The following is a 21,752-nucleotide window of genomic DNA, read 5'->3' as shown; positions in this document are numbered from 1 at the left end:
TTACCACTGGGCTATGTCCCGCTCTGAAGAAGGAAGCTTCAGTGACGTGAGCAGAACAGGAAACAAAGGACTCATTGGAAGATTTTAGCTATGCCATTAGCTGTTTGGATGTTCAGACCAGACTACTGTGCCTTGGGGATATGCCATTAGCTGTTTGGATGTTCAGACCAGACTAGTGTGCCTTGGGGATATGTCATTAGCTGTTTGGATGTTCAGACCAGACTAATGTGCCTTGCGGATATGCCATTAGCTGTTTGGATGTTCAGACCAGACTAGTGTGCCTTGAGGATATGTCATTAGCTGTTTGGATGTTCAGACCAGACTGCTGTGCCTTGGGGATATGCCATTAGCTGTGTGGATGTTCAGACCAGACTACTGTGCCTTGGGGATATGCCATTGGCTGTTTGGATGGTCAGACCTGACTACTGTGCCTTGGGGATATGCCATTGGCTGTTTGGATGTTCAGACCAGACTACTGTGCCTTGGGGATATGCCACTGGCTGTTTGGATGTTCAGACCAGACTACTGTGCCTTGGGCAATATGTCATTGACTGTTTGGATGTTCGGACCAGACTACTGTGCCTTGGGGATATGCCATTGGCTGTTTGGATGTTCGGACCAGACTACTGTGCCTTGGGGGATATGCCATTGGCTGTTTGGATGTTCGGACCAGACTGACTACTATGCCTTGGGGGATATGCCATTGGCTGTTTGGATGTTTTGACCAGACTACTATGCCTTTGGGGGATATATCATTGGCTGTTTGGACCAGACTACTATGCCTTGGGGGATATACGTTTGGCTGTTTGGATGTTTGGACCAAATTACTATGCATTGGGGGGAATATGCCATTGTTTGAGGTCAGGTTAAGTAGAAAAGAAATAACTTTTGTTGTGGGGTTGTTGTTTTTTTTACGGCAGAATTCAAGGCCTTTTCTAGGACAACATAAATAAAGATAGTTTTTCAATAACATTCAAGACCAACCATGATCCAATTTATCGAGGGGCATTGACAACAAGAGGTGATGTATGGGTGAAATGGAGATGACATGACGGCAATTGCTAAGTACTGTTGTCTAATTCAAACCCTGGTTTAATCCACAAGATAATCTTTGTATACACATGTAACCAGTATAGCAGTATGATTTTGTAATTAACGAAGTAGAATTGCGTTCATACCATATACTGTCAGAGTTATTTTGTGAACTTTCGCTGCTTCCAAACATCCATTCACATGTCAACGTTGATCCATATTTACTGAAGCTGACTGATGGGTTTGTCAAGGTGTAAATTATTCCTCCAGTACAGGAATGTCTATAATCAGCAGGTCCACTAGCAGTGTTACAACTTGTCCCCGAGTGTTGGTAGACAGTAAACGCTGACCTATTAATACCCCACGCAATCCCACTCACTGCTTGACTTGTGTTACACGTAAACGTGAAAGGTGACTGAACAGCAGCATGGCTTGCAGACACAGACAGGGAAAACGAGGCTGAAACTAAATAAATTGTCATGTCAAACAAAGAAAAAACATTAAGTGTAGTTAAACCGTTTTATAATATTTTATTTCAAAAGACAATACAGACTTGTATTTTAGGCGATTAAGCATGACTGCACCCATCCATACCAGAAAAATCAATCTGAAGAGTGTTTATCACCACACTTACATTCCACTTGTTTACAAGTTGCCATTATAATGATTTACTGATTTCAATTCACGAATCTAAGGCAACATAGTTCTCTTCTTCTGATTGGACCTTGGGGTACAGGGAAGTGGAAGTTGAAATAACGCCGTTTTTTTTGTATACCAAATGGGTTATTTGAATTCTATGTTATTCCATTTGGGTTGTTTAACAGGCGCATGTGAAGGGGTGGGTTTTCAGGATCGACCCCCTCCCTCCCCTTGTTGAAGCATATTTCCTTCTTTAAAAAAAAAAAAAAAAAAAAAAAAAAAAATCCAGGACAGCATGTTTCGAAAATAAATAAAAAAAAAAAAAAAATCCAGGACAGCATGTTTCGACCCCCTCTATATACTTTTCTTGAGAGAGAGATAGAGAGGGACACAGACAACAGGCATACGCTTCCATAAATGAGTTTGGAGTGCACCCTACTGCAAGCATATTCCACTGAATAACATAGCTGCAACATGATTACAGGTTTGACCAAGCTATAAAATAATTGATTTTGTATTCATTACAGTAAAGATGCTGGTATGCTGGTATAATATGGAATCATTATTATTATTATTATTATTATTATTATTATTATTATTATTGTCACCTCTGTTGTGTTATCTTGTACGAATGGTTCTATGCTGATTTAACTAACATTTGGTCGGTAGTTTTATTAACAAATGATCTGTATTGGTTATGTGTATTGGCCGTAATTGCAAATTTAGTTTTTTTTATTAAAATATTTGCACTTATTCATGCTGTGTAAGAAAGGCGACTTGTACACTAAGTTACATTGACGGTTTGCTCTGCGATCAGCTGGGCAGTGCGCGTAGCATATGCATTGCTGAGAGGGACCATTTGCATTGGGGACACGTTTTAAATGTAAGGGGGAGAATATTTATTGAAGTTAGGTTTGCTCGTAATTATTATGGCAAAGATACACATTATTTAGGTCATATAATTTATATTGACGCAAGAGAGTGGAACATTTTAATTGGGGATCCCCTCATGAGATCAGATGTTGGGTCTCGCCAATCAGTAGGTTGCTTAGGATGCCCCAACAAATAGGATGGAAGTTTGGTTTGAAAACCTCTGCGGGACTTAAGGAGAGTCACTTTAATTTGATTTGTTCATTGAGCATAGACGTTAATTATTAAAAGCCAATTTTACTTTTCTCTCTATATATTATTTATATGTATGTGTTCCCCAAAAAGACGGTGTAGGACCTAAACACGTCAGCATTATAGCAGTGGTGCCCCTAATCGATGTGTGTAGAGCAGAGCCCAAAAGCTTGGCACTAAAGCAACATAAATTAACAGCCAACGAAATTATTTATTTTAATGTATCCTGTATTACAATAAATGATGTTCAAAAGACAGACTACAATGCTGATACATTTGCCATTAAGTTCGCCGCTTCTAAGTCAGTGACGTCATGCGAAGAGAACGAAACAAACATTACGCCATACCTTTAATTCTAAAAACCTTTTGATTGAATATCGTAAGTAAGGAGAATAGATCATTATTTTGTTTTATATTTGTGGGATTTCTGTAATAAAACACATTAACATGTCTTACAGATACTCCTAATAGGTGTAGTATTAGAATAGGGATAATATCACTTCGCCTCGTCCCTAAATCCAAATTTTGTAATAAATCCTTATAGTTAACACCAAAACACAGTGATATTATCCCCTAAATAAAAATAAAGTTTTATAAATTAACACTAAAGATATAAAATGATGTAATATGATTTAAAATACGTCAAGTATAGTTGTATGTTGAACTGGTTAATGTATGGTAATTTTGGCTGGTGTTGGGTATTGCTGTTGTTATGGGCGTTTAAATACTTGCAAATTTATATTAATGAATTTAGCTCTTTTTTTTTTAGTATGCTTATTATTTTTTTCGTCATAAGTTCTCTAAATTTATATATATTTGGTCGTGTATAATAATATGGACGTAAACATTCTGTCCGGGTATTATTGAACAACCCCCCCCCCCCCCCCCCAAAACCTACATACAAATAAATAATGAAATTCGTCTCTTATAGGGCCTATTGTTTTCGTCACAAATTGTGCACAGTCTATCTTCTAATAGAACTGTATTCCAACGTCCAGTCTCAACAGGTAAATACTGGTTAGAAGTCCTAAATTTTGTCATAACGGTCCATAATGTTTCAGGAACAATATTAAGATATTTTTCCTAATTTAATTGCTCTTTGAAATGTTCTTAGGTTTTACCTCTCGATAATTCTGAAATATTATTTTACTGGTCGTTTTGTCTTATGCTAATTTGTTGTGATAGCCACTTTACAGATAGAAATGTTTGTGAAAGTCATATGTTACTCATTCCTAGATGATCTAAAACAATTTTAACAGCAGCAATTCAGTTATAGTTAGTTCCATTGCTAATATGTCTCTCATCATTGATTTGTATAATAATAGAGATAGTTTTGTCAGTTTCCCTGAGAAAACTCGTGCCCATTAACCTTCTTTTTTTTCTTCTTTTTTTGTGGATAGTCAACTCGATTGGCATTCTACCAAGTTCACCATATAACATGGGGTCGCTTTTTTTCACAGTCAGAGTGTGTCTAATAAAATTGATTTGAACTGCGTTATAGATGTCGTTGTTTTCGTATCCCTTTATTTCACAGCCATATAATAATATTGGCAGAACCATCGAGTAAAACATTTTGAGTTTACATTCTATTGACAGATGACGATATTTTGTTTTTGCCGGAACGAAATACATAGCCTTTCAATTTGTCGACTGTTGTTTAAATCTAATCTTAGTATTTTTAATGTTATTTATTTTTATTTTATATATATATATATATATATATATATATATATAAAAATATATGTGTGACTGACAATCAGACATACATGTATGAAAAATTTAAAAAGAGACTATGGGCATAATAAGTATCAAAAAAAGAAGAGAAGAAATACAATCTAGGTTTTAAATATATTGTGACAGACTGACCAAAATTTGTTGAATTTATCACAGTTGCACGCGGAAAAAGCCGCTGCTTTTGTAACATAATAGTACTCAGTCAACTCTTTTTGGATCCATTTCAAACTGGGTGCATATGCATTAAAATGACTTTTAAATATTACGTGTTTTGTAACGAGTACAATGGCATTAATGGGATCATTATTTCTAGTTTTAAAGCCAAAAATTGCATTTTCTTTATTAAATTTAATATTGCTACCCGTTTTTACATTAATCCAGTTCTGAATATCATTCCAAATTGAGTTGACTAAAGTGCATTCCCAAAATAAATGGGTAATAGTAACAAGTTCTAAATGACAAAAATTACACTTCGGACAAGAAATATAACCAATTTTATATAAGAAGGTATTAACAGGAAGTATATTATGAATTATTTTAAACTGAAACCAGTGCAATTTACTACTATTAGTACAGCATAAAGGAATTATATTAATTTTTTCCCAATCAGAATCTGAAAAAGTACAATTAAAAATGTTTTCCCATTTTAAATTGTATGCCTATTTTGAGAATGACGAATTTAGTAAAGTATTATAGTAATGTTTACTTTCTCTAACTGTTATATTTAACTTTTCTAATATTATATGGTAATATGGGAAATGGCAGTTTATTTTTCAGTTCCACTTTACACAATTTAAAATATTGTTTTACTGCATTAATGACACCTTGATAAGTTAAAAAATTAGTATTGATATTAAAAACTAGTTTAAATGCATTATAAGTTAAAAATTTACCTCTTTCGTTAACTAAATCATTAATAAATTGTATCCCTCCGTCAATCCAATCTCTATAGACTATTGAATTTCCATTTATTTTTATGTCATTATTATTCCAGATATATTCTGACAATATCTCTTCAAATACTGAGTTTGCATTTTTTTTAAGATATGTTCCCCATGCTGTTAATATTTCTTTCCAAAAATAATTATAAATATATTGACAGTGTTTTCCTATTTCTTCAGAGTCAAAATCCATTATATTAGCTAAACATTTATAGACATAAATAATCAATCCCTTCCATTTAGAGTCGGTGATAACTAATCTTCTAATCCAAGCAATTTTTTGTGCTTTAATAAATTATTTGACTATTTAACTTTAATACCACCATCTTTCATATTTTTTGACATTTGAATACGCTTAATTTTATCAGGTTTCCCATTCCATATGAAAGAAAAAAAAATTCTCTGTAGTAGTTGAATATCGTCATCTGGTGGATTTGGAAGGGTTGAAATTAGATGATATAATTTTGGTCAAATAAGACTCTTTAATATTATATTTCTCCCTAATGGTGTTAAAGTTCTACTAGACCAAAATTTTAACAAATTCTTTATTGAGTTTAATTTATTCTTATAATTAATCTGTACCATATTTTCTAAGTCAATATCAAATTTTATACCTAATAAATCATACGTGTGTGTCCAATCAAATTTCCATTCTTTACATAATTTGTATCTAATCCTCTTCTTAGAACCTATCCATATTAACTTAGTTTTCTCCACATTAACTTTAAGGCCCGAAAATCTCGCATAAATCTCCAATGCATTTAGAACTCCATAGAGGCTTTTTTTCTATTCCATCTAACATTACTGTTGTGTCGTCTGCAAATTGAGTTAATAAAAATTCTATATTTCCAATTGTTAAACCTTTTATATTATGTTTAGTTTTTAGCATCCTATTAAGAATCTCACCACAAATGAGAAATATATATGGAGATATCAGATTCCCTTGACGGCAACCTCTTCCTAATTTAAAAAAGGATGAAGCAAAACCATTAACAAGAACAGTAGATTGAGAATAATTATGAAAAATTGAAATCCATTTTTTTATTGAAGGACCAAAACCAAAATATTTCAGAATATTAGAAATAAATCCCCAGTCTATAGAATCAAATGCCTTTTCAAAGTCAATTAACAATAATAAGCCAGGAATTTGTTGATTTTCTGTATACTCCATGATATCATATATTAGTCTTGTTACCTCACCTATGTATCATACTGACATGAAACCTTTTTGTTCTTCGCTAATTATAATAGGCAACACTAATTTTATTATGTGTGCTATAGCAGCTGATGCAATTTTATATGAAACATTTAACAATGAAATTGGCCTCCAATTTTTTTTTAATTGTTTAGGCTTATTTCCCTTGGGAATGCATGTAATAATACCCTGTTTTTGAGTTATAGAAAGATTATCTGTCTGATATGCATAATTCAATGATCCTAATAAATATTTATTTAAGTCTCTCTAAAAAAATGTAAAGAATTCTGCAGTAAACCCATCAGGTCCTGGACTCTTTTCATTTTTCATATTTTTTAAAGCTATTAGTATGTCATCATATGTCAGTTTACCTTCAAGTTTTTTCAGCATCTTCTTGATTAATTTTAGAAAAAAACATTTTCATCAAATAATTCATTAAAATCTATTTCACTAGTATCTTTTTTAGAATATAATTTTTCATAAAATATTTTTGTTTCATGTAATATATCTGATGTTTTATTAATAATGTTGCCATCCTGAATTTCTAATTCAGTAAAGGATTTATTTTTTAAAATTCTCGATTATAACTTAAAAAATATTTTGTTGGTTTCTCGCCTTTTTCCATCCATCTAGCTTTAGACCGTATAAAATTTCCTTTTGCTTTTTTTAATACTTATATCTTCTATTTTACTGTTTATCTCTTTCATTTTTTTTATAATATTATTTTTTACTTCAATATCATTTGAAATATCTAAATATTTTGTTACGTCATATAGTTTAGTATTTAAGTCTATTTCATCTTTCATCTGAACTTTCTTTTTAGTTGATGAATATAAACAAAATGTTCCCATAGTAATTGGTCGTTTATGGTAAAGTCAAAATTATTATTTTCTGTATCTTTATATTGTTCAAGAGTTTCTTTTATAGTTTCTTTGACTAAACTTGCATATTTATGATCATGAAGTAAGAAATTATTAAATTTCCAAAAACCTTTTCCTCTTTCAATTTCTTTTAATTTCAATGCTAATGTAATTGGTGAATGATCAGACTTGAAACTTGGTAGAATATTACTTGAAGCTTTAACGAAGGTTATGCGAACTAAGAAAAAACCCTAACCGAGACTGTTTTATTGAGGTCTGCTGCCTCCAAGAGATCCTTTTCAAATTAGGATTTGTTTTCCCTCCAAGGATCTACAAGGTCTAATGTATTCTTTAAAATCTGTAACTTGTTTTCGAGCTTTTGGTTTATTCGATGTTTTGTAATTAAATAAATCAAGGGCGGGATCTTGAACAAGATTCCAGTCCCCACAAACAATTGTATATTTACTTTCAGATGATTCTATAATAGTCTCTGTATTAGCAAAAAATCCTGGTGTATCTGTGTTAGGGCCATGAATACAAATAAGTAATAGTGATTGATTATCTATTTCTATCGTTAATGCTAACAAATTTCCCACATTATCATTAAATGTATTTGTAACCTTAAATTCAAAATTATTATTAAATAATATAGCTATGCCACGGGCATTAGATGTATATGAACTAAAATAGCATTGACTGTAACCCCTTTGTTGCATAATAATTTGTTCTTGATCTTTAGTAAAATGTACATCTTGAAGACAGTATATATTTGCCAATTTCTTTTTTAAATATTGAAAAATGTCCTTTCTTTTCAAATAATCCTCTACAGTTCATTGATAGTATAGTTATATTATTATCCATTATCATTATCATTATCCAGGAATGTATTAGTGCGATATAGTTGTTTTAAGACATCTATGAAAGAGCCCCAATTTCTTTTCGAAAGAGATACATGTAATAGTCTATGAATAAATGAATAGCATTTCAATAATGTGGATGTCATGTACATTTTAAATAAAAAGACCTCCAGAGTGGGTAACTGATGTGAAAAACAAATAAATAACAAAATCACATATATTGATAAACACATTAAGCAGAGATGATACCATTATTCTCAGGTCAACATAGTTAAAGTACATGTTATTGTGTATAATAGCGACCTTTAAAAACAAAAATGCCATGTTTCAATCTCTGGAACCCCCCCCCCCCCCCCCAAAAAAAAAAAAAAAAAAATAAATAATAATAATAATAATAATAAAAATAAATAATAATAATAATAATAATAATAATAATAATAATATATATATCTACAATAAGAAGCTCACAAATCCTCACCATTGCAAATTATCCACAATATACAAGGGAAACAAGAGACAAAAGACCAATTATGTTTTTTTTCGGGCTTCAAAAAAACAACAAAAATCCATTGATTTGCATCTTAAAAACATGAAGAAAAAAGTTATTTGGTTTAGTAAAAGTGGCACTTAAATATTTGTATTCTTTGACATTTTTTTAGAGTAGTTTTTTTCAATCTAAAAAGTATATTTATAATCTTTAAAATTTCCATTAAAAATTTATACTTTTGTTTTTGTAGTATTTATTTTAAGTTTCCCGATATTACAATATTGATAGAATATATTTAACGTGTGTTGTAAATTGACCACACTTGTTGCTAGTAAAGCAGTATCACCAGCGTACAAAAAGCAAAGAAGATGTATTCCAATGTCTAGTGTGTTATTTTTTATTATCTGTGATGGAAGAAACGCCTTCACAACCGTAGTTAAGTAAATAGTTTTCTAGATTATTTAAATACAGGGAAAATAAAATTGGGGATAAATTTTCACCTTGACGTACACCCTTATGGTATGCGAATAATGGTGATGTATTGTTAATTTACAAATATTAATGAATTTATACCTTGATATATTTGATAATTGATTCTAAACAATTTACGGTTTATGCTATTTTCTTGTGCTAGTGTAATCTGTTGGTCCCTTCCCTTTTGTCATTTGACCCAGCTAAGCATTTGAGCCAACACAATGTGAAGTCCACTACACAAGGATCCATTCTAAAAGTACTTTGGTTCAAAACCATTCAGTAGAGGGAAAGGGCCCTAATAATTTCCCTGCCTTTTATTACTAATTCTCCCCTATATTCCAGCACTGCACTCTGGCTGGCCGTAAAGGCAGTGCCTTGCCAATCACTGCAGGTACCATGCAGTGTTCCAGTTAAAACTAGTGTGGACACCATTCTCTTAACACATAGGGTGTTTGTGCCTTATCTCAAGTGTTGCCTACATGTATGTATAGTTGATCCTGATAAGTACACAGGGCATAGTTTTCGGCGAGGTGAGGCCTCATTTGCCTTAGAGTGTGGAGTCCCAGTGGATGTCATACAGACTCAGGGAGATTGGCTAAGCGATGCCTACAAAAATTGCATTGATCCATTCCAGGAAACACTTCCCTTTTTAGTGTCATATTTTATGTATATATGTGTACAGTTAAGGTTCAGCCTGTTATCTACCAGCACAGCACGCCTACATTGTATGTAAAAGCGATAACAGTGTATCTGCTTTGTTTTCTTTTGTTTGTTTTTTGTTTTTGTGTTATGTGTGGGGGTTTTTGTGTTTGTTTTTGTGTTGTTGTTGTTGTTTGTTGTTTTTTTTGTTTTTTTTGTTTGTTTGTTGTTGTTTTTTTTGTTTTTGTTTGTTTGTTTGTTTGTTGTTTTGTTGTTGTTTTTTTGTGGGTTTTTTTTTTTTTTTTTGGGGGGGGGGGGTTCCATTCATATGCAACTGCCCACTCAGATCTTGGATTATGTGAATGATACAGATGAACAACCCACTATATGGTGTGTCTTGGTAGTGAGTAAATCAGTATCTGATAACCAGTGGCTAATGGTAGCAGACTTTACTGATTGTGACTGTTACAAAAACTGTTGAAGACAAATTAGTGATGTATATGCCAAGTGTGTGTAATGTAACAACTATTGCCAGGATTCCTTTTGTTTTACCCACATCCTACACATATCCTATTTGTGTTTAAATGCATTGTGTGCATTCAGTCGATGCAGGGAATGCATTTCTGTATTCCACTTTCAAATAAAACCATGGTTTTCTCCCACGCCTGAGCTTTGTTTTGTTTACCTATATATTTACGTATTCCTGTCAATAGTTGCAATAAACACTGATTATCAGTTGCAAGTTGTTTCTGTCCTTAAGGACTTTATGCACCTATTATCTATTAACGTTTTCATATGTAAATTGTTCTGTTTGACGTCATAACACTTGACCTAGAACGTGTATACATGTTTGCAGCACTCTACAGGTTAAAATTTTGTTTAACAATTTAAAATTTAATAATTTTTTAAATAAAATTACAAATTTCCGAAATATCGCTCTGTCAGTTTGTGAAGACTGTCCCTTAAAATCATAATACTATTAGAAGATAGACTTTCAGATTTGCAATGTTACATTTCTATGGGCCTGTTATTATTGATAACATATTGTATTGCTTTTTGAAAAAAAAAACCCAAATGGATTAAGCACAAGTTCTACATCTTACTAGGCTTTCTCCATAATACACATACGACATGAAAGTAATATATTTATGCCATTTTGCCTTTCACATATTGGTTTCAGGAGAATCGATATGAATTCTCGTGAAATTAACAGCTGAAATTTTAACCCTACTGATGTCAAGTGCTTTTAATGCATACACATTTGAGAACTGGCATGGGTTTTTTCTTCAGCTATTGAAAGTGCATGTCCATATTACTAACTTGTAATGTAGTCTGCAGTTAATGTAATTCTTATACTTGTTTTCTACTATTTTTGAAATAATGCCATGTTTATATTAACAAAATGCTAAGGATGTAGTAGCATCATCGTTTTGGAAGAAATGACAACTGCATTGTTTTGGGTTAAAGGCACTTTAATGGCTGACAAATTTCCATTTTTATATCCCTGTAACAATATAATTAAAATACAATATAACAATACATTCATTATACATATATAAATCTCAGGATACGCAATATATAACATTCCATCATTTAAATAATAGTATTTAACATGACATGACATATTAAAGTAATTAATGCATAATACAAAATATGTCTTATGATTACAACAGACATAGTTATAATACATACATACATAATATACATTATCACTCACATGTCCAAATAATGATTTAACATATGTCTCCATTATCACAAATTACAATACACAAGATATTATCAATCATGTGAAATACATACATGTCCTGAAATAAGAATTATATTATAAAAATACATATACAAATATATTACATACCAAGTATGTGACACCAGGGCAAATGGAACTGGTCACACTTAAAAGGATTGACGTATCTGCATAAAAGAATTACAATAATAAATAACCACGCAGACACGTTAAGTTTCATAATAAAATATATAATACAATACAACAATCTCTAAAGTGTTCATCACCACAAACATACACATTGCATTCATACTAAATTATGTTTATCACATATTTAGATATAGATTAATCAAATTACTGAATTAATAACAATTAATATTACACTGTACAGTTTATAACGTTATACAGAAATATATAATAATTACTTGTTGTAAAGCATGATTTAGTCAATTACATTTACATTAAAGTATATGTTATTATAGTGTAGCCGAACAATAAATAACCTAACTATAACTAACCTTAAATCTTCTCTAGAAATATCTTCCAATAAATTGAGCCAAAAATGAAGTATTAACTCCAGAAGAGCAAACTATAATGTGGACTGGACTGGAAACTCTATTAACGTGCCCCTATCCACGAAGGTTCAGGCACGCCCACTACGGATTTAGCCTCTGACTTCGCCAGTGACTAACTCCGGAGCAGGGGGGGGGGGGGGGAGTTTGAGGTGGGCGGAATTTGGAAAAAAGCCATTTAGTAAGGTCAACGCGAGCGCGGACCAAATAGCAGACACTTCGCAAACTTGAAATACACCGAGTGGGAGCCGTGCTCTGATTGGCTGAATTTCGATTCCTCGGTGAAGCCTGTATTTTACCTAAGTCTACAAAGAGTAACTGCATCCAAATACATGTCCGGACTCTAAAATTTAACCCAAAATAGTTAAGACTGCTCGGCCAAAAGGTGTTTAAGGTGATTTTGAGCAATTGATCGGGCGCCAAAATAAAGTGCGTTAGACTATTTATAAAAAAATAAACATAAGAATTTTGAACTGCTTCTAAAAACGTTTAAAGTCTAACTAGCCCAATAAAGGAGGTTGATACCTGTCCTAGCAAAGGTTGGCGTCTATGGAGTTCCGATGTACCCGGTGGTCTCAAGCTGCGGGAGGAACTGCCGGTAGTCGGAGGCTGCTAACGCCTCGGTGATGGAACGGTAATGAGTCCCCGCGACGGTTTTCAGAACGCGATGTAGTGTCGGGTTGTGCATCTCCGAGAGTAGCAGTCCTTGGGCTGAAATATTCCGCTCCGGCAGATGGTGACGCAAAACTGCGTTGTGTCCCTCCCGCATCTTGAGTCGATGTACAGCGAACTCCCCTTCGTCTGGATTGTCTGGCAATGGATTGTAAGCTAGGGCCTTGGGTCTGCTGATGTGGTGGCGTTCATCCCGGATGTTGTACTTAACCAGTTGGTGGTAACGCTAGGGGAGACGGCTGGCCTGCAGTGACCACTGCTCCACTGGTTGTTTGTGTGACTCCGGCGGTTGAGAGGGCGGCTCGGCTTGGCTGGTATGGCCCCCGGGGGAGCGGTCGCCCTCCTCTTGACAACGGCCACCTTCCGGGCCTGCGCCTCAACGGGTGTCGCCAGTATAATCGGCGACAAGTCCGGAAGCGCTTTCGAAGGAATTGGTGCAGGTGGCCGGTTGTACGGTGTGACGCAGACTTCCGTGTCGAACTCCGTCTCCGGCTCTTCCGTTTGCAGAGAAGCTTGAACATCCGGGGCCGGAACCTCTTCTGCTCTTGTCTTCTTGCTCGGGTGAGCGGTGTTCGGCGGTCGAACAGAAGGAGTCGCCGCCGGCGGTTTAGCCACCGGTGTTGACTCCCCCTGCGCCGCCGCTGGCACACGTCTCCTCTTCCTCCATCTTCCTTTCTTTTGAATACGGTCTCCGTACACCAAGGTCACGGTTGCCCGTGACCCGGTGTTCGAGACCCGGTACTCTATAAGCATTCCATAAGTCTTCATAAGTCCCCCCAGGTGGGGGGGGGGGGGGGGGGGCAGATCGAGAGAGCAAGGGCTAACGTCCGTCTTCATCGCTGAATAAACTGGCGTACAATACCAGACGTACATCAGTATTTAAGGAAACAGTGAACTGTACTAAGCTATCATTTCAGATAAGAACACTAAAACCACATCAGCTTACACTGTACCCAAGCTGGAAACAATAGGACAGGCGCGGCGCATGGGTGATAGTGCTATTGTTACTAAGTTGTGCAAGTGTCATACATGCTTGTGCAATTTGTAACAAGCCAAGATACCTGAACATAGTAATCAACTTGTCATTAAGAATAAAATAATTAAAGGTACACAATCTGTTGTAATTCATTACCTGTTTATGGAAATAAAATAATTAATTACATGAAAACAAATAAAACCAATGCATTAATATAAAACAATAATTATATACAAATATCCACAAGTCAATATTATTACATAAAGCTTTCATTATTTTATTTTTTATTATTATTACTTTAAAAAAAAAATCAGTTCCCTATGAGTTCCCATGATCACAAAGAACGGAACAGAAAGTGTTTCGCAAGATATTTGAAATCCTATGGCCTGTAACTACCAGAGATGTAGTACAGAATTCATGTTCCACTAACCTTGTACATCTTGTTCTGTGAAAATAACTAACAAGACCACTGCAATCTGCCAAGTCAGACACATTCTCAGTTTTCAGTTTTCAGCTTAAATAAGCAATAATTCTGAAAAGAGAAAGTTAAAGCATTAGACCTTAAACATATACTTTTAAATTAGTAATACAATAATGGATGTTCCAGTGACGTATTCACTTGTCCCACATACTTGATAACGTTTACCTATTTAGTAGAAAAACATGAACAAAAATTAATCAGATAGTTTAGTAGTATAAACTAGGGCCAACACACATATATATATTGCTGGTCTGGTCAGCATGTGTGTGTAAAATTTTGGAAATGTGGGGTTTTGAAATAAAAATATACTAGTCACGTGACTCATTTTCCCCAAAATGTGACCATAACTGAGCACCACACCAGGGTCTATGGCAAACTAGACATAATAATCTTTCAAATGAGCTCTACATGGGTTTAAAAAATATTTTAAAACTTACTCGCTCATAATATTTTTCCATTTGCCCGTCAAAAATATTTGCTTGTCAAATATGTAATTCTTACCAATTATTGACCGTCATTCGGGGCAATATCAAGTTTTATGCTGTCCTTATATTAAACAAGCCTTTGTCAATAATTAATTCTAAAATTGCATTTATAAAACAAACAAAACAGATATTAATTAATACGATATCCCGGATATATATTTTGTCATACATTTATTAAAGCAAGCACTTTAATTATATTTATTTATTATTTAATGTTTTTAAAGAAGTTCATTGACCCCAGACACAAGGTATGGTATGGAAATTGGCATAACTTAATTGTTATTATTCTGTTTCAGCCAAAGACTGATTACAACTTTGACAACTAGAGTCATTGACTGATTATTTATTTATTTATTTATTTATTTATTTACTTACTTATTTATTTATTAAAATTATGATTTATTTATCATCCTGACAAAAAAAAAAAAAAAAAAAAAAAAAAAAAAAAATGTACATGATAAACTAAAAACATTTTTTTGGGGTATTAACAAAATTAAGTAAAGAGGTAATGCTTTCTCAACAATTCGTGTTCCTTAACTATTCACTGTTTAATTACACGACGCGCCAAACACATTTTAATTACTGTTATATTGGCGTCGGACATACGGTTAAGAACCACAAATACCAAGAGAGGAAACCCGCTGCCGCCACTGAATGGGCTACTCCTACCAGTCGTGGGGCATTGGCTGGGACGGAAGTTTTGAAACGTAATTATTGATAAAGTGTTGTTGTTGGGGTTTTTGGGTTTTTTTTTAAATAATGAAAAGAGATGCGGGGTGGGGGGGGGGGGGGGATGAAAATAAAATAGTAGGAGCAGCAGCAGCAGTAGCAGCAGCAGCAGCAGCAGTAGAAGTGGTTGCAGAAGTGGTAACATCAGTATCAGCAGCAGCTTACCTCATAACTATGATCAGTTCCTTTAATAATGCACATATTTATGAAAAACAAAACACATTACGTTCATATGCATTATATCATTACCAATCACCGCCAACACATGCAGACCCTGTTAAAAGTACAGGTGCTGTCTTTATAAGCAAAAAAAGTATTGCATAAGGTATTGCATCCCATTTCATGTGTGTCACTGATGCGTCATATCATCAAAATAGCATCAGCATGTTGGCAACAAAACATTTTGAAATACTTGGAAATACTTTAAAGAAAGTACGCAACATTTTCTAATTGGGCTTAATCCTACGGGACATTTCCAAATTGAAGAGCACCAAAACCAACCCTCGTCCGCTACAGACCCTGGTCTGGCTGCTTGTGCTCCATTGCACATGTCAGCGCGGGCGACCCCCTCTCCCACCCAATTCAAAACTTTTCCTGTCCTGGACGGAGGAATGCCAAGCGAACTGGGGGAGGTTTGGAGGGGGATCGTAAAAAAACCTGAACATTAATATATAATAAAATTATACATATCGCAACATTTAGGAGGGGGGGGGGGGGCTGCTGCCCCCCCCCCGCCCCACCCCCCACCCCCCGATCTGCCTCTGTTGTCATGTGATTATCGAAATTCCTCGGAACCGTTCAGATCTACTAACGGCTTAATGCCTCGGCAGGATTAACCTCGCCTTGTGCTTGCATTCAAGGTTAATTACAACCCAGCCCCAAAATAAAATACAAAACAAGGCCCCGCTCCACACATGCACATACATACACCGCCCCCCCCCCCCAAAAAAAAAAAAAAAGAATAAAAAAAAAGGATAAAAAATAAATATATAAAATATAGCTTATATTTACAGTGGCATGCATTAACTACATTTGCATTATTATTATTAGTAGTAGTATTAGTATTAGTATTATTTTAATTAATCATTTAAATATATATAATAATGTTCAGCCTTTTCTAAAAAAAATTCCCAAATGTATTTTTCTTACTCAGCTTAAATCACGACCCCTCATACCCTTTTTTTTTTTTCAAAATATTTTAAGTCATTAAGCATACTGTTTTAACCAACCGCATTGTAATGGACTAGTCCGTGTCACTGGCTTTCGTCGCGTCTTCATTGAAACGCCCATGAATGAATGAATGAATGAATGAATGAATGCATGTTTAACGAGACCCCAGCACAAAAAACACATCAGCCACTGGGTGTCAAACTATGGTTTTGCAAACAAATAAAGTGATGATCAACATCAAGATAAAAATTCAAGATTTAAATAAAAACATAATGAAATAAACATGCGTCTGGAATGCGTCTTTGAAGATAAACTGGGACGGTTTTATTATTACGAGTGGTGATAAGCAGGCGTCCAAGTCTGCTTTCCATACGTTCAGGGACGAATGGACGCATCTTAACCCGACTCCTGAATACTAACATAAAGGACATGATAAAACCATCACACACCGTTTAAGGCAACTAAAATGGATTCCTGGTGTATAATTAGGGAATATATTGCAACAACAATATTTCGTGGAGGCCATTTTGAATTTAGGCTGTCAGAAACATTGCTCAAGGGTGACAGCTTGTCACCCGCTGACATATGTTCAGGAAGGTCCAATCTACCAGCAATAACAATAAAACATTGTATATACCCTAAAACATGGTTTCTTAACAAAAACTCCATTATATCACTGAACTATTTAATTTTTCGTTGAGCAGCGTTGTGATAACAAACGTCACTGTCGACGCAACACCAATTTATCCTATACTTCTTGCTGCAAAATGCTGCCAACAGTATACACGTAGGGGTGGGGGGTGGGGGGGTGGCAACGGGGCATGTGCCTCGTGGTGCGAGCTTTCAGGGAATGATGATAGGGAGCATTGACGATACACGTAGTCGTACGGAAAGTCGTCTAACAAACCCGCTTACAGACACCATTTTGTACAGCGCTGCTGCGCAGGACAGGAAGAATACTAGTTGGTGTAGCCGTGTTTTTAAAAATGATCAACTGAAAAGTAAGTAGACATATTACATAAAGTACAATGCAATTAATATTGAATTTTAAGTGTTAGAGAACGCGTGTATTCGAAATTATGTTCTTGTACGGCAAAACTATGCTGTACCAATCAATTACAAGAGACCAAATTACAGAATGGGGCCTACACCAAGACTGGCAAGGTCGATGACACTGACGCTGACATTTCCGCAACATAATTTTGGTTTTATACACGGGCGTAGGAATGTGTCAAAAAGTGTGTGTGTGTGTGTGTGTGTGTGAGAAGGGGGGAGGGGGGACACACACGCACGCACTATATATAAATAAATTAAAAATATCGCTTCTGCTAAAACCTGTGGGGTGGATGGGTGGTGGGCACAGACCCCTCTGCCCCCCACCCCCACCCCCACCCCGCTTCATACGCTAGTGAATTACATAATATGTTATAGTCTAAAGTGCAAATTGTGTTTAATTAATATGAGAAAACTCCGTCCCTTCCTCCTACAAAAACAATATATATATATATATATATATTATATATATATATATATATATATATATATATATATATATATATATATATATATTTAAAAAAGTTAATATATAATTTGATAGAATGTAAAAGTTTGGGAAATAAAAGAAAATAACCCACACCAATTTTTGTGCGCAATTTACAAAACAATCGTTTCAGCAATAAACTAACCACATTTATAATGGATGGCGATCTGCGACCAGTTTTATGAAATCTATTAATTAAGATGGACGACGGTCACTTTTCGGACCTTGATTTGGCTTGGTACACAATAAATAAAACATATCCAACGGTAATTTTTTATATTCATATTTTAATGTGGCGAAGCATTGCACATTTTGAATTTCAGTGACGTCACTTTTTTTTTTCTGTCTTTTTTTATTGTCCCCAGAAATATTTGGCAGTGTCAGGGTTGAGGAGCCCTGAGCTCACTGACTTACACATATTTTAAATATATTTCATATACACAATTTACATGTACACAATGTTCATCTTTAAAACATATACTGCATTCAAAAAAATCTCTCATCCACTCACCTACTTATCCCCCTCTCCCCCCCCCCCCCCCCCGAAACACACACACACATATCCATGTACATCAGTTTGCATACATGTTAGTAATTAGTTTTTAATTATTTCTGGGAGCAAGAAAGAAGAAAAAGAAAAAAGTCGAAAAAATGAAATATCATATTCGGATAATTGCGGACACTCTGGCTTCCGCTGTGCTTGCCACAATGGAAACAGAACACTACACGATAACGCCTACCTAAAATTTCAATGAACTTCATTGGCTGTTTTTCGTGTCACTATATATCACAATCAGCCATTGGGTAGATTCTATTTTGTTACCGTAAATTATAATAAAGTACGAATGGTAAGAGGAGGCGAAATGCGGACATAAGTCGGCAAAATGCGGACATGGTTAATGGATACATTTTTCTTTTAATTTACAGCATTTTAAAGATTTATTTTGTTACAAAATATAAATAATTAAACTAGTAAATCTCTAAAATTATCTTTTATCATCTTCTGAAGCAATAAACCGAGCAAAAACAGTAATTATTTGCAATTAGGTTAAAGTTATTTTCCGAACCCAAGTTTTTGTCTCTTGTGCCATTCAAACCGCATTGATCCAAATGTTGCTATTTTAAACACAATTGAAATGAAATAAAATGGGTTTATTATTACATAAAACATATTTATTTAGAATAGATCATCCCTGCGGTTGTCCGCAATTAAACTACTGCGGTTTATGTAGTCGTTCAACTGCGGGCGAGTTTATTCTGTTAATTTTATCAAACAATTATTTTGTTAATACGATTGTTTTTGTGTTTTTTTTAAATTAAGTATATGCATCATATTATAAAAGATTCTTAAAATACACAAATTTATTCTTTCATTCTGAAATATGTTACCAGACCTTCGTTTTAAAAATACCCAGGAGTGCTAAAAATCGCATTCCTCAAAATGCTTACGAGAGGAATAGAAATGACACTCCTCAAAATGCAGAGGAGGGAAAAATCGCACCCCTCAAAATAATCAGAATTGGAGGCAAGAGACCGAGAGGAATTGCACCCATGAACATGATTAAGTTTGAGGAGTAATGATTTGTAAATTAAATATCTTAAGAGTTAATGTTTTGTGTTTTCACAATAAATATCTTAATTTAACTAATATGATAGTTGTTCTCAAAGATGAAGGAATGGACCATTGCAGTCTTTCACAAGAAAAAGAAACACCATGAACACAACATTTATCGATTTCTTATATATTATATGCATATTATGTTGCATTAAAATTCTGAATCATGATAATCTGTTGACTATTTATGAATAAAGAATTGAAACTGATTTGTTTGTGTTTATTCTGTTTTATTTAAAACAAGTACAATAATGTTAATCTTCATCGCAGAATGATATGATTTCTCCATGGACACAAACCTGTGAACTGAATGTGAATTGGCATTGTAACAACTATGGTATTGTTATTAAGAATTCTAACTAACATATTTAATAAAACACTCATAAAAATAATGTCAGTAGGCATATTTGTAAATCATTTAAACCAATTTTTTTTTTTTAGAGTGTAACAACCTCATGACACAGGGTTATCACATTTATCATGATATCATAATATACGTCATGTACCTTCAAAGTCACTACTTAAAAATGATAATAATAATAATGCCATAACAGAAATAATGTCAACATCTATTATTTTCTACCCAAATATATCTTACTACAACTTTTATAAATATATATTTTTACAAACAGGATTAACTTTAATTATCGGTGTACTGTAGTTAACACATCATTTATTATACTACTAACTCGAATCATAGTAACCCATAAAAAAAAAAAAAAAAAAAAAAAAAAAAAAAAAAACACACAACAAAACAAACAACAACAACATAACCACCCGAATGTAAATTTAATTTTAAAATATACATGCTTTACACTCGGTTAATTCGAATTACTGACTTGAAATTAAACCGGTGTATGTTTGTTCCAGGGTCCCGTTAACCGATCACATGTACTAGAAATCTGACTCTACCAAGGGCAATGTCCTTTGCTTTACATCACGTGGCAGTATCGTGAAACAGAAAGTAGAAATGTCTACGAGTACATCCTGATGTTATTAACGAAAACAAAACCTGCTTTACTAAATTACTTTTTTGTTTGTGTACGCGTCTACTGTGATATCAACATGTATAAACACTATACATTATACATTAAACATTATATCTATATCTATATCTATATCTATATATATATATATATACTAAATTTTTAGTATTCACTAATAACTCATTACTCGGAGTTTCAGGCTCCTCGCCTTCATCAGATGAGTGTTTATAATTGTGACAGTTAAGGTGACGTCACGCTGTGTGTACGCGGCGGTGCGCTCCTGACGTCATGGCACGTCAGTCGTGAGACTCTCGGCTTGTTGCTGTGGCGGCATTTTGATATGAGTTCTGTCCTTTTTGTTGAGTAGCTTGTCTCCTTTTTCAAATAGTATTGAGAGCTTCTCCTCGATGCAGCAGGTTGCATTGTCCGAGCTGCGTTTCCGTGTGTCCGATTTCCTGACGATTTCCCAATTGATGTGATAGTGCGGTTTTTTTTCGTTTGAGTTCCCAGATGTATTTTGACAGTTCTGTCTCTTTTTCATAGCGTTCAATATTTGAAAGATTTAGTGTGGTTGTTAAACCTCTCCTTGAATGTACCTCCAGCCAAGACCTATGTATGATCTGACAGTCTTACCAGATGCCACGTTTGCCCGGTATACGAGGGAGCTAGTTGGGCTAGTTGCCGTTTCAGGGGGCATTCGTTCTTCTGTCTGCAGTTACAAGACTTTTTTTGTGGCGGGATCGGTTGAGCTCTGGGTGATTTTCGTGTTGTGGCTTTTTTATTATTGCTCCGAAGTTTTTCATGGGCAGCTGTAGCTGATTTT

General features: G+C 34.4%; 1 protein-coding gene across 1 annotated transcript in view; it reads left to right on the top strand.

Moving 5' to 3' along the window:
- Nucleotides 1-17,666: 17,666 nt before the first annotated feature.
- LOC121386958 (pregnancy-specific beta-1-glycoprotein 11-like) overlaps nt 17,667-21,752 on the top strand; it is a 54,811-nt gene continuing 50,725 nt past the window's right edge. The window contains exon 1 of the mRNA XM_041518014.1: nt 17,667-17,789. The gene's annotated coding sequence lies outside the window, so the exon portion shown is untranslated. The remainder of the gene's footprint in view (nt 17,790-21,752) is intronic.

Source organism: Gigantopelta aegis, chromosome 12, assembly GCF_016097555.1.
Source record: "Gigantopelta aegis isolate Gae_Host chromosome 12, Gae_host_genome, whole genome shotgun sequence".
Taxonomy (NCBI): Eukaryota; Metazoa; Mollusca; class Gastropoda; order Neomphalida; family Peltospiridae; genus Gigantopelta; species Gigantopelta aegis.
Note: the sequence above shows the minus strand (reverse complement) of the source record. Positions and strands in the feature narration are given on the sequence as shown.